This window comes from Anguilla rostrata, chromosome 8 (genome assembly GCF_018555375.3).
Source record: "Anguilla rostrata isolate EN2019 chromosome 8, ASM1855537v3, whole genome shotgun sequence".
NCBI lineage: Eukaryota > Metazoa > Chordata > Actinopteri > Anguilliformes > Anguillidae > Anguilla > Anguilla rostrata.
In genome coordinates, this window is record NC_057940.1 from 44,636,622 (window position 1) to 44,649,285 (window position 12,664).

Below are 12,664 nucleotides of genomic sequence, written 5' to 3' on the forward strand. Positions count from 1 at the left end.
AGGTTAAAAGGCAACTGTTTCGGTTACTCATTCATTCAGTCTGTGATGAATTTACTATTTTTGTGGAGTCATTCCCATTATAAACTCATTTTTTAATCATTAAAAATAACTCAATTTTCACATTGTGTCAAGACTCACAGCTTGCAGTTGTGATGCATTTCTACAGGATCTAATTTTTATAATTAGCACAACCTACTCTATGCTGTCAAAGCACAAAAATGTTAATAGTAAATCACTGATAGCAGTAGGTATTCCCTAAATTAATTCAGGAGCAAAAAAATATCTTGAAAAGTTACAAAATTGTTGAAGGCTAATGTGTGTCTCTGAGGACAGGGCTGGGGCTTTCTGTCGTTTTTTTAAGAATGACAAGATTTTCCTCTGCATCTTGACCTGGAGATATCAAATGGAATTCAATGTTTTGCTAACTATAACCTGTGGTAGTGGTGGTAAAAACTGCCATAAGATTCACACAGCTCTCCTTTACCAATATTAAATAGGATGCCATGCTATCACAAGTCGTGACTAGCTAGCGAGCCAGAAGGCTAAACAACTAGATTGAGTGATGTCTACTAACTATAGCTGGTACTAGCCAACTACTTGCAAAGCAAACTATGTCTATATTTCTCAAATGCAATTAAGTGTGTATAACTAATTGCATGTAATTTTCACACATTTGAAAAAGGGATTGATGCTCTACTAACCACTTCAGCAACACACCGTTAAGCTGTAGCCTACATCACCTCCAGCATTGATGCTGTTGCGTTGTTGCGAACCGATTTCATCCTGCAACTTTTTGAACAAACCAATACCATAGGGAATGGGGGTGTGTGACTTTTTGAGGTATGATCTATGACATAATTAGAAGAATATGTTTGCCTCATAATATAAAATGATCATAACTACATATTATAAAAAATAATAGTAATAAAATAAAATAAAAATATAAAAAATACAGTTATCAAAAATCTGGTGGGGCATGTGCCCCCCCAGTTTGAATGGGCATGACGAATCTGCCAAGATAGACAATATTGTCCATTATGTTATTGGTGGGGGGTGTAGTTGTAGATGAGACTGCAGGGAGGGGGTGCATGTTAAATGAACGACCAGAGCGACAATGGTATGGAAAAATGGCAAAACTCCGTATTCGGCATAGTTGTCATGTTTTAGTTTCATTAGTAGACAATACAACACGTTTCTGTTTTTAACTCATACTTTGGTTGCAGTAGCACTGAAAGTCTGAGTTCAGTAATATCAGCAGGCAGGCCTGACGACCACTAGGGGCTTTAAGCTGAAAGGACATATTTGTGATCTTACACCTTAGGGTTAATGAAAGAGTGTTTGCTAAAGTAAATGGGATTTATTTTTTTTCACCATGGTATCGAATTAGGTATCGACAATAGTGGAATTTCACTGGTATTAGTATGGACTACCAAAACTGTTGTGTTGTGACATCCCTAACCTAATCCCTAACAACATTAAAGATTTGGAGTGGCCTTGGACCCACAGTTCTGCCACTGGAACTGAATCACTTGTCTTCAGTGATGATGAGACTGCTGACAGCAGCAGCAGGATTAATTGAACAGAATGTGTAAAGAAATATCTTATCTGCTCTGATTCAATTCATTTAACAGCTTCATTTTCCTGATTTAGTAGCCAATGGTGTCTACAGTTACTGTATTGGATCAATGCTTTCTGTAACTTTACTTACTGTGATTGACCAGTTGACTCTCTATTCACATAACTAAATGCTTCCAGGTAATAACATCAAATAAGTTGTCATGTCACATTTATTCCTGTTTGTGCTCCCACATCCTTAGAGGTCAGAGTTGTGTAGGCTATGTTTCCCCTGTCATGTTAAGTAGGCTAGGCTAATTTTAATGGTGCTCCGTAGTCAAGGTTGCCAGGTGTATTTTTCATTCTCTTATAATTGAAAAAAATCCCACATTTGAAGCTGTTTTGACATATAAGAATCTGGCAACAATCTGTAGTTTACGTTAAAATTGAATCTATATTGTTGGGAATCTTTTCCCTTGTGGAACCAAGTTGGGACCGATGAAGTAACACACTGAGGTCCACTTTTCCAACAGGTTTTTTTTTTTAAATGCGCAAATGGAGACTTGCCACGGTGCCACGACAAGCGTTCCGTATGACATTACATTACAGGCATTTAGCAGACACTCTTATCCAGAGCGACTTACACAACTTTTTACATAGCATTTTTTACATTGTATCCATTTATACAGCTGGATATATACTGAAGCAATTTCGGTTAAGTACCTTGCTCAAGGGTACAACGGCAGTGTCCTTACCCGGGAATCGAACCTACGACCTTTCGGTTACAAGCCCAGTTCCTTACCCACTGTGCTAGACTCCGTCCTAATCTAGAAACCGTACAAATCTCAACGAGACAGCCACAAGTTAAAGTTTAAGTATTCTGTTGAGAGTTGTGGTGTCTGCCTAGTGTGAACGTTCCCAGGAAGGAATATACATTGCACCAGACTTCCTGGGGACATCCAAAAGTCTGCTGCCGGTGACACCCCTTTGATCCTTGGCTATTGTATATCCTTACAAACAATGATTGAACTTTATATGTGGCCATTTGTCTCTAACAATGGGAAGCTGTTACAGAGTGTGTGGGCATGTGTATTGAAAATGAAGTTAAGACACAGAAAGCAACTTAAAGCTAACCTTAATTGTTCAAACCTATCAATATGTAACAAGGAAAGGTTTTATTAACATTAATGTTATGTAACCAATGATAGCTGTTGTCAGCATCTCTCCTGCCGAGTTACCATTACTATTGCTATTAATGAGCCAGGTGTTTCTTATGTCTTCCAGTTGTTGACATCAGGGACTTCAGGATCTTCAGGGGTCTATTGATATACTAATGATGTTACAAAAATTAAGGAAAATATTAGCTACCGCATAATGTTATCGATCTCAGCCTAAATGAGAGAAGCCTCATCTGCTGTCAGTGGAAGAGTGCGGCACTGTCATGGGCAGAACTGTCCATGCATTGCTGGGTAACTAGCTAGCAATTTCACTGAATGTAATATTTATATTTATTATCTACCTAATTTATGTGACATGAAAAATTGATTTGCTAAACTTTGCCCTGTGTATACATTGTTTAACTGTTTTTTTTAGTTTTGATATATAGATAGGCTACAGATAGGACTCCTTGGTGGATGGCAAAAATAGCTATGCACACCGGCACTTTGATTGGTGATTGAGCTAGCCAAGCATGCAGGATGGCTTGGAACAAGCTTCCAGAAATAGAAAGTGAAGAGAAAAATGGTAAGAAAGCACAAACAAGCTGGTGATTTGGCCTATGTGTGATGAAAAGTAAATTATCAATATCTTGAATTAAAATCAAATTTTCACTCTGACCATTGCATTGTTACTTTTATGATCTGCTTTTCACCCAGATTTTTACATTAGGGTACTTTTGCAACCGATTTTCACCCATTGTTTAGTATTCAAATATAAACACCAATAATTTCCCTTTTTAAAAAAAATAAAAATAAAAACCAGAACCACAATAAGCCTTTTTATGTCCAATTTTGTCAAAACTTTACTTTCCATAAAGAATGTACAGGAATAGAGTTCCAAACTGGTTCCATTTTTCAGTATCTGTAGATGTGGTTTTCCACCATCTGCTTAGGCTCCTTTTTATTGGCCTGCAGGTGCCGCAGAAAATTCTAGTTTGTGTTCAGATTTGGAAATTCACAACAAGGTGCAAAATGTTACTTTCTGTAAAAAGTACAAAAAGAGTTCCAGATATTAACTGCAACCATAATTCAGATAAATTAGTCAGCAACTAAATAGGTCAATTAAAATTGATTAAAATTCAGTTGCAATTATATCACTATATAAACGCTTTGTCATTCATAAAGATAACTGAATTCCAAACTAATTCAGGGTTTTCCCTACCATAGAAAGGCTTAGGTGCAACGCCTAAGTGATTTTGTGGAGCGCCTTAAGCCGAATGAACGTAAAAAGGCATTTAGGCAACATATCAGAACAAATGTAAAAATAACGGTGATGCTGACAAAAAAAATAATAAAAAATGGAGAGGTGGCTTTATGGTTTTAAACACTCCGCGCTATGATGGCATAATAAATAGAAGTGGGTGATTGATGAGCGTTTTTATGTTTTTATGCATGGTAGGTTAAATGCATTTACAGAATATAGCCTTTTTTTCCACAAAGATGGTATTTCTCTATATAGTTCTGCTGCCGTGTTAAGACATTACTACGGTTGCGGGTCAGGCACTCTTCACGGTAAAAAGAAATTTTAGGATAGCGCTTCCGAATTGCTTGTGTCGAAAGTGCTGCGACGGAAACAGCGATAGATTTACCCACTAGCCACATCTGTCAAAAATGTAAACAAGTAATTCAGTTTTCACGGTCGTGGAATATTTTATGACGTTAGCCAGCGAAGCTAGTTGACGTTACATAAAGACACCTCGATTGAACTAACGTTAGTATCTAAAGTGGCTTGGTAGCTAAACAAAAGTTAGGCTGTGTTCACACGTAACGTCTTTTTCTGATGAAAACCGCTGGTCAAAGCGTTTTTTCATATATTAAAAAAAACGCTGTTCCAAAATATAGCTGAGAGCGCCTAAGCCCTCTGAAAACCTAGGGAAAACCCTGTAATTAACATTTAATGGTTTTTAATGATGTGAAAATGTTATTTGCAGACCTGCCAACCTTAGGAAAAATTTTTTTTTTACACAGTCAGTGTAATGCTTAGTTCACATGTTTTCGCACCACTTCGCTTTGCACGCTCACACGCACACACAAGCCTTTCTTCATAATTCTAGTTTTGACTGTTGAAGTGATCAGGCAAAATTGTATAATTTGACCAGATTCTAAAATATCACTTGCACTGGGCTATAGTATGATATACATGCAAGTCAAAAGTTTGAGTACACCTGCTTAAAACAATTTTTTAATGATTAATATTTCATTATATGATATTTGTGCTTATACAAACTGATAACCATAAGTGAATTGCATTCAATTATTTAATAAAAACTGATATAATTTATTTTGTATATTGTAACAAAATGTTTGAATTTTCAAGTATTTACAGAAACTTATTTTGCGATGTAAAACACTGTCAATTATGAATAAAACCAAGTTTCTGTTCATGATTTCCATTTTTTACTAATGAAATAACTGAATCAGCTTATATAGGCACACATCATATAGGCCTAATGAAAAAAAAAGTATTCAATTGAAAAATTATCTAGGAATGTAGGCTTTTGTAACTAGAGCTTTAGCTAAATTATTACCTGAACCTCCTTGGTGGCTAATGTCAAAATCATAATTGCACAATGTGCAAAATGCATGGTGCGGAAGTTTTGAGGGGCAAAGGCACTGCCTTAATAATTACAAATGTAATTATTGCCAGAGCATACATATAATATGTAAAATAATAATAAAATTAAAATAGTAATGATAAATGTAACAATATATAACAATAACAGCATTGACAGTAACAGAAGTAAACCAATAAATACGTACAATGCTCTCTCTCTCCTTGTTAGTATCCTCGTCATCTGACGTCATGATTATTTTCTAACTGCAAGACTGTTCGGGTGACTGGCGGCAATAATAGGAATTATTTGCTAAGTTAGCAGTCTAGTCAAACACCTTTGCAATGGTCACTTTGCTCCAACAGAGCATGCGCAATTCAAAGTTTGAACAGGGAGTCTCCGTTTGAGTTACTGCTGCTAAATTACTCCATTAGTTATTCACACGTCTCGTAACGAGGCTAAATTGTATGCAAGCTACTACTACTACGGCTAACTATATACACAAATTGATCTCATTAGGATATACCCCTTGAAATGCATCATCTCGTAAAGTTACACTCAAAAAAATGAAAACTTATGTTTGTATATTTAAAGCAAATATATCAAGTTGAAATAACTTGAATTCGTGAATTGCCATGTTTCACTTGAAATGTTATAGTCAAAAGAACATAAACAAGCCAATAGTTCAACTAACTAAAACCACACACAAAATGAACAATAATGAACTGTGTTTATCCAAGTCTCACGCAGATGTCCCTACCATCGCGAGATTGCAGCTGCAGCTACGGCGCGAAAAACCCTGGATCGATGGAAAGAAGCGGTAAGAGCTCGTTTCAGTAATGTGCAGCTTACAGTTGATGCAGCTGAGACTCGGTTATCAATCCTTAGTGCATGCCTATAACGCTCAGGTTTGTTGTTGTTTTTCAGGTAGTTTGAAAAGGATGTTGGCATGAGGAAAATTTTCACTCACTGAAATGTTCAAACTGTTAGGCATTAGCAGGCTACCTAGCTAGTTATTTGCATGTGACGCCGAGGCTAGGTGAAAGAGAAGCACTTGTCGCCTTCTTTCTCCTGTATTACAGGTTTATGAAGTGTTAAGTGTTTTTAATAGGTTAATTCCAAGTGAGATCGATTTGGTAAGGGTAAAAGTACTTTTATGTAGTTTTGTGACCGAGTACAGAAAATACGGTTTTCCTGTGCCTTGATGAGCGAGATGGCGGCGCTGCGGTAATCTGTTTTTGAACGAAAAGGTTCGTTTTTGCCTCCAGAACATTTCATTTTGGTTTTGAAAAACTCGTCTTGGTAAAAGTCGTATTCTTACTGAATGTAATATTGTTAGTAAGGGTTGATGTGTATGTTATTGAGTATTGTATGCACTGTGAAAAGTTCAACGATTTTATAAGCCTTCAGCTCATGCGATCCTATGCTAGTAATGGTAGCAATGTGCTAGTTTTTTCGTTTGGCTATAATTTAAGGGAACATGTGAGGACCTGAGAAAATCTGCATTGAAAATCAATGTTTCTTGACCGACACAGACACTGCGCATGTGTGCAGATATGTGAAACCCTTCAAAATTACTATCACGCTGAGCTGAAGTTACAGAAAAACTCTAACAAAATGCCAGTATAATGAAAATAACTGAAGCAAAATCTCGAGACGTAGGCCTATACGGTCGTATATCATTCTACTTGTATTCTGTTAATTCGGAAGGTTTGCAACGTAAAACATTACAGGAACAAGAGAGAGCTGCTTGACACCGTCTCACTGCGCTTGTGTGCAGATGTGAAGCTCCTAAAATAACTCTCCGGAGCTGAAGTTACAGCAAAACCCAAACTACCAGTATGAAAGAAAATGTTCGTTTACGTTTTTGGCTCTAGAACATTTCATTTTGGTTTTGAAAAACTCGTCTTGGTAAATGTCCATATTCTTTTTTCGTTTTGCCGTGGCGCCCCTTGCCGCCACACCATACATTAAAAAAAATTAAAAATAAATAAATATATATATATACATATATATATATTGAATTCTTAAATTAAAAATGTTAAACTTTCTAAATACTTCTGCCTAATTGCGCTTTCAAAACCATTTGTGATGCCTGGGCACCTTCCAAAATAGCTGTGCGTAATGCCACACGTATTGTTGACGACATTGTCGACCTCTGTAGTACAGTCTGTCTTAATTGACAATTCATTTATTCAGTAGGTGAGAGTATAAGCTTTCTAACGATGTATAACATGTCTAATTTTGCTTTTGGAATAGCATTTTATAGGTCAGTGTAACCTAACATTTTCTTATCGCATACACTGGGTAGCAGAAAAAGACGCTGCACCTAACGAAACGTTGCCAACGATTTTTCGTAATTTCTAAAATACTATTATTATTGAGGACTTCTGAGCATAGCTAAGCCATATGTTTGCTGATAGACCTATCTGACATCGTTTTCTGGAGCAAAACAGAAGCGGATAGAACTGTCATTGATTTACTGCTGTCTCTATCTACTGAACACAGCTAAAAAGTCATCATTGCTGTGTAAGTATTACTGCTCAAAATATTTCGGTTATATACGTTATTTTTTAAATTGAGTGTCTTTAAATAGGTTAGTGGTATTATATAATGTGAATATTTTACACTGTAATGTTAGCGTTAGTTAGTAGTATAATAGTTTTTGTGATGCATGCAACAGTGATGACGAGAGTGTTGGAACATTGCCACAACGTGAACGGGAATATGTGAGGACCTGAGAAAATCTGCATTGAAAATCAATGTTTCTTTTATTTAGTTAAGTAAACGGGAATACTAATTCAATCAAGGGACAGAATGGGGATTAATTAATGCAGTAGAGTACATGAACTGAACAAAGTGTTAGTTTAATGGAAAATGTGTTTAGCTGTGTTGGCGTAAACTAGCCTATTCGAATTTCACATTTTAATACAACGTCAGACAACCATTAATTATCACATGTACAGGACAAGTATGGCATTTGTAATTAACATTCATCCACAGTTTTTTGCTGTATGAAGGTGTAGGCTAATATGACTTTTTCCTGCAGAAACGGACTGCGTGCTGCCCACTGTCTCGAGGCTGTGCTGTCTGCGTGCCTGCATCTACGAACATCTCCAAGACCCTATGGTACAAGTTCCATTTATCAGGATATGCCTGTGCTGGAACAAAGTGAAATCAACCAGAAACTCCTAATCTGACGCTACAGCGACTCGTTTGGAAAAGCAGTGCAGTCTATTTTGAAAAGATGACATTCAAACAATTGCATCCCACACAGGGGAAAATCAGCCGAGTTGCACCATGTCATTAAAACATTAAAATGGAGCTAATGGGTTGGAACTCGGAGCTAGCAAACGTTAACAGTTCGCCGTTTAGAGCCAAGCAGAAATACAATAGATAGACTAGTAGGATTGAGGTAAGATACACCTAGCTAGCTAACGACATAAAACTGAATCTATCATCACGTAAGTTATGTTTTAATAGCTTGTGGCTACCAGCTAGTGTAGCTGCTACGCACGACAAACCATCTTGACTAGCTAACGAATGGCGTTTAACTAGACTACCTAGCGAGAGATATCTGTTTCACCTGAACTGAAATTCGGTTTCTTGGTGACAATATTTGTGGTTAAGCGCTCTGGTGGTGAAGCCGGTCGTAGAAGCTGGTCCACACTGGCAACCACTGAAAAGTCCTGATCAGTCCCGACACAAACAGACCATGTGATACCAACGTCGTAATACTATTGGCTTACGAGCCTCAGACCTCTTAGACAGAGATAAACAAAAACATTCATTTCGGACCTGACAAAAACTTTTATAATGATAAATTCATAATCAATTATTTTTTTGGAGCAAAAGCAATACTTTTATTCCACACCTTTCTAAGAGCTCTGTGGATGTTTTTTTTTTTATGATTCGTCTACACCTTTAAGTCCACGCAAAGACATTGTTTCATTTTTCAGATATATAGCAGTTTGTTGTGAGCAAATGTGGAAGTGTAAGAGCTGTGGTGTCCTTGTATCTGGTAGGCCAGAGTTGTTGAAACATTTTAGACTGCATCATAGAAACTATGGACGTAGTGAGCGTTACCCATGTGCTTACCTAAGCTGTCCGTGCACTTTTAAGTCATGGAATGCCTTGCATGTTCATTTAAATAGAGTTCATGCTAACCAAAGTACTCAGGAGTTACTGGCATTGTCAACCTTTAGTTGTCAGTTGTGCTCATGTAACAACTTGTCAACAGAAAAAGATTTTTTTGGAATAGGAATAGGAAACACAACCCTCACACATTGACAGATTTCAAGAGAGGTGTTGTTACAACCACTGAAGTATCTCAACAGTCTTGTAGTAATTTTGATGAAGGTACGAGCAGTCAAGTTGATGCCGCCATGGAAACCGATAGTGGTGATGCAGATGCAAATAACAACCTGCACAAAGTAGTAGTGCAAAACTTTGCAGCATCATTGCTGAAGTTGGAGCATATTACAAATGTTCCTGGTAAATCAGTTGATGAGTTCTTAGGGAAGCTGCATTACATGTTAAGCTCAGCTACACTGCCTCTGTCTATTAATATTCTTGCAGATGTGTTGTGTAAACACGGTCTCAGCCCAGATAAGTCAGTATTACCACAACTAACCTCAGCTCTCTTCACATCTAATCCCATAATGAAAGCCATTGGGAAGGGTGGTTCCCAAAGCACAACATATCTACGTTAGCAGTACTACAAGGAAAGCTTTAACATCGATGAGCCTGTGGAGTGTATTCTTAATGCCAGGGAAAATAGAACTTTTCAGTATGTCCCTGTGTTGAAGCTTTTGCAGAATCTTCTTGATAGAAGAGATGTTGTGGATAAGATCGTTGACAACCACAGAGTCCAGCAGAGTAGTAGGCTGATGAGTCACTTGAATACTTACAGATCTTTTGAGAATGGAGCAAGCTTCCTGAAAAATAATTTCCTATCAGGCAGTGAATTGAGAATTTTGCTAACTTTTTATGTAGATGACTTTGTGGTTTGTAATCCTCTTGGTACATCTCGTACAAAGCATAAACTTGCAGTGTACTGGACTTTGGCCAACCTTCCCCCAGGGTCACACTCATCTTTATCCTCTATATACTTGGCAGTCTTGTGTAAGACTGAGGATGTAAAGAGGTATGGGTACGACACTGTCTTGGATCCTCTTGTTCAAGATTTAAAAACTCTTGAGCAAAATGGAGTTTTTGTGCCATTGCTTGGCACATTTCTCAAAGGTACAATTCAGGCTGTGGTAGCAGATAACCTTGCTGCTCATAGTATGGGAGGTTTCATAGAGAGCTTTTCTGGTGAATACATTTGCCGATTTTGTACAGCAACAAAATCAGACATTCAAACAAAGCAGGTTAGGTCAGGTGGTTTTAATGTCAGGACAACAGAACAACATGAGTCTCATGTTAAAACTACAATAGAGAGAGGTGAAAGCTGTTGTGGGGTGAAAAGACTATGTATTTTCACCAAAAACCTTGCTCATTTCAGTGTTTGCACTGGCTATCCCCCAGACATAGTCCATGATCTGTTTGAGGGCATTGTGCCAGTTGAGCTTGCCCGTTGTTTGGAACTGCTGATATCTAAGAAATATTTCTCTCTTGAATGTCTCAATAATGCAATTCCAAATTTCCCTTACAAGTGGGGAGACCGGACAAATAGGCCACACGTAATCCCTCGGACGTTTTCAACCAAGAAAACAATTGGTGGGAATGCCCATGAAAATTGGGCTCTCTTAAGATCACTCCCACTTACAATTGGGCACATGGTTCCTGAGGGAGAAATGGCATAGCAGGTGGTGCTGGTCTTGAAGGACATTGCTGAGCTTATGGTTGCTCAGACACACACTGAAGAGTCTATTGCCTATCTTGAGACAAAAATTTCAGAGCATAGACAGATCTATCAAGAACTCTTTCCAGGAGTGAGACTTCTGCCCAAACATCATTTTTTGGAGCATTACCCTAAAAAGATTAGAGTGTTTGGTCCTCTTGTAGGTGTCTGGACAATGCGTTTTGAGGCTAAGCATAGCTTTTTTAAGCAAGTTGTGAGACACTCCAAATGCTTTAAAAATGTGCCTCTAACATTAGCAAAGAAGCATCAGCTTATGATTTCATATCATTTGCAATCTACCCTTGCAAACTCTTGCTTGACTACAACAAATGTCTCGCCTGTCCCTGTTGTAGTTTTGAATGATCAAATCGCTCAAATGGTATCTGAGAAATTCCCTGGTGTAACTGAAGTTCACCTCACCAAATGTGTGTCAAGCAATGGTGTAGAATACAGAGAGGGATGATAGTTACCCACTGTGAATGATAGTTACCCACTGATCTACAGGTGGACTGCCTGACTTCGAACAAATTGTTCAGATTTGTGTAGTACAGGAGAAACTGTCTTTCATAGTGAAAAGATTATGTGGGTGGTACTGGGAGCATTTCCGTTCTTTTGAGCTAAGGACATGCCCGACTCGGGAACCATTTTAATTGAACACAGTGATTTGGCAGATGAATACCCTTTGGCAGACTACTTTGTTGGATCACAACGAATGGTGACATTGAAAAGATACATTCACATATAATGTCATAAATCATTTAAGCTGAATATTGCAAAACACCCCCTTAAAGATTAGTGATTATTCTATTTGACTTTCCAGATTAGCACCAATTTAGAGTTCTCCTTTACCATTGTTGTGAATAATTTCAGATTGCACTTTGCTGTATTACACTATTTCCATTATTTTCACAGACACACCCATTATAAAATGGCTGCTCCAATGAAGCTCAGGGTGATTCTGGGACCAAACAACTCCCAAAAATTGGTCCTTCCCAATGGGATGCCTCCGTCTGTTGGTGAACTTTCAGACGAAGTAAAGAAACAGTGTGGAGTAGATGGGGACTTCAGGCTTCAATATATGGATGGTGATTTCGGGAATGAATTCATCAACTTGCTCATGACATCAGATTTGGAGGACAAGGGGACCCTCAGAGTAATTCTTACTTCTACCACCAGCTCTGATAGTCCTGTTGCACTTGGAGAGCCTGATGACAGCGTAACCCTATCCCTGTTACCTCCTTCCCAAGCAAGCACCACATTCCATTTTTTGAACAGCTCCCCATCGGTGTCTGAGTGTGACACAAATATACTGTCTTCTCCTGAATCCACCTCATCATCACTCTCCACATCTTCAAGGTCCGCTGGATGGGCTAGTGGCATCTTCCCAGTGCCACGTTTTTCTTATGATGCAGAGCTGGAGTTGGAAAAGGCAAATGCTGCTTTCCAGAAGGATGGTACATTGCTTAATCCTAGGCATAAACTTAAATGTGCCATCC

At 38.0% G+C, this 12,664-nt stretch overlaps 1 long non-coding RNA gene across 1 annotated transcript; it reads left to right on the forward strand.

The window, feature by feature from the left end:
- Window positions 1–5,874: 5,874 nt before the first annotated feature.
- LOC135261801 (uncharacterized) lies at window positions 5,875–12,219 on the forward strand. The gene is made up of 3 exons (XR_010332031.1): window positions 5,875–6,143; window positions 8,373–8,452; window positions 12,081–12,219. It is a non-coding gene; the product is annotated as an uncharacterized LOC135261801 (long non-coding RNA).
- Window positions 12,220–12,664: the final 445 nt, after the last annotated feature.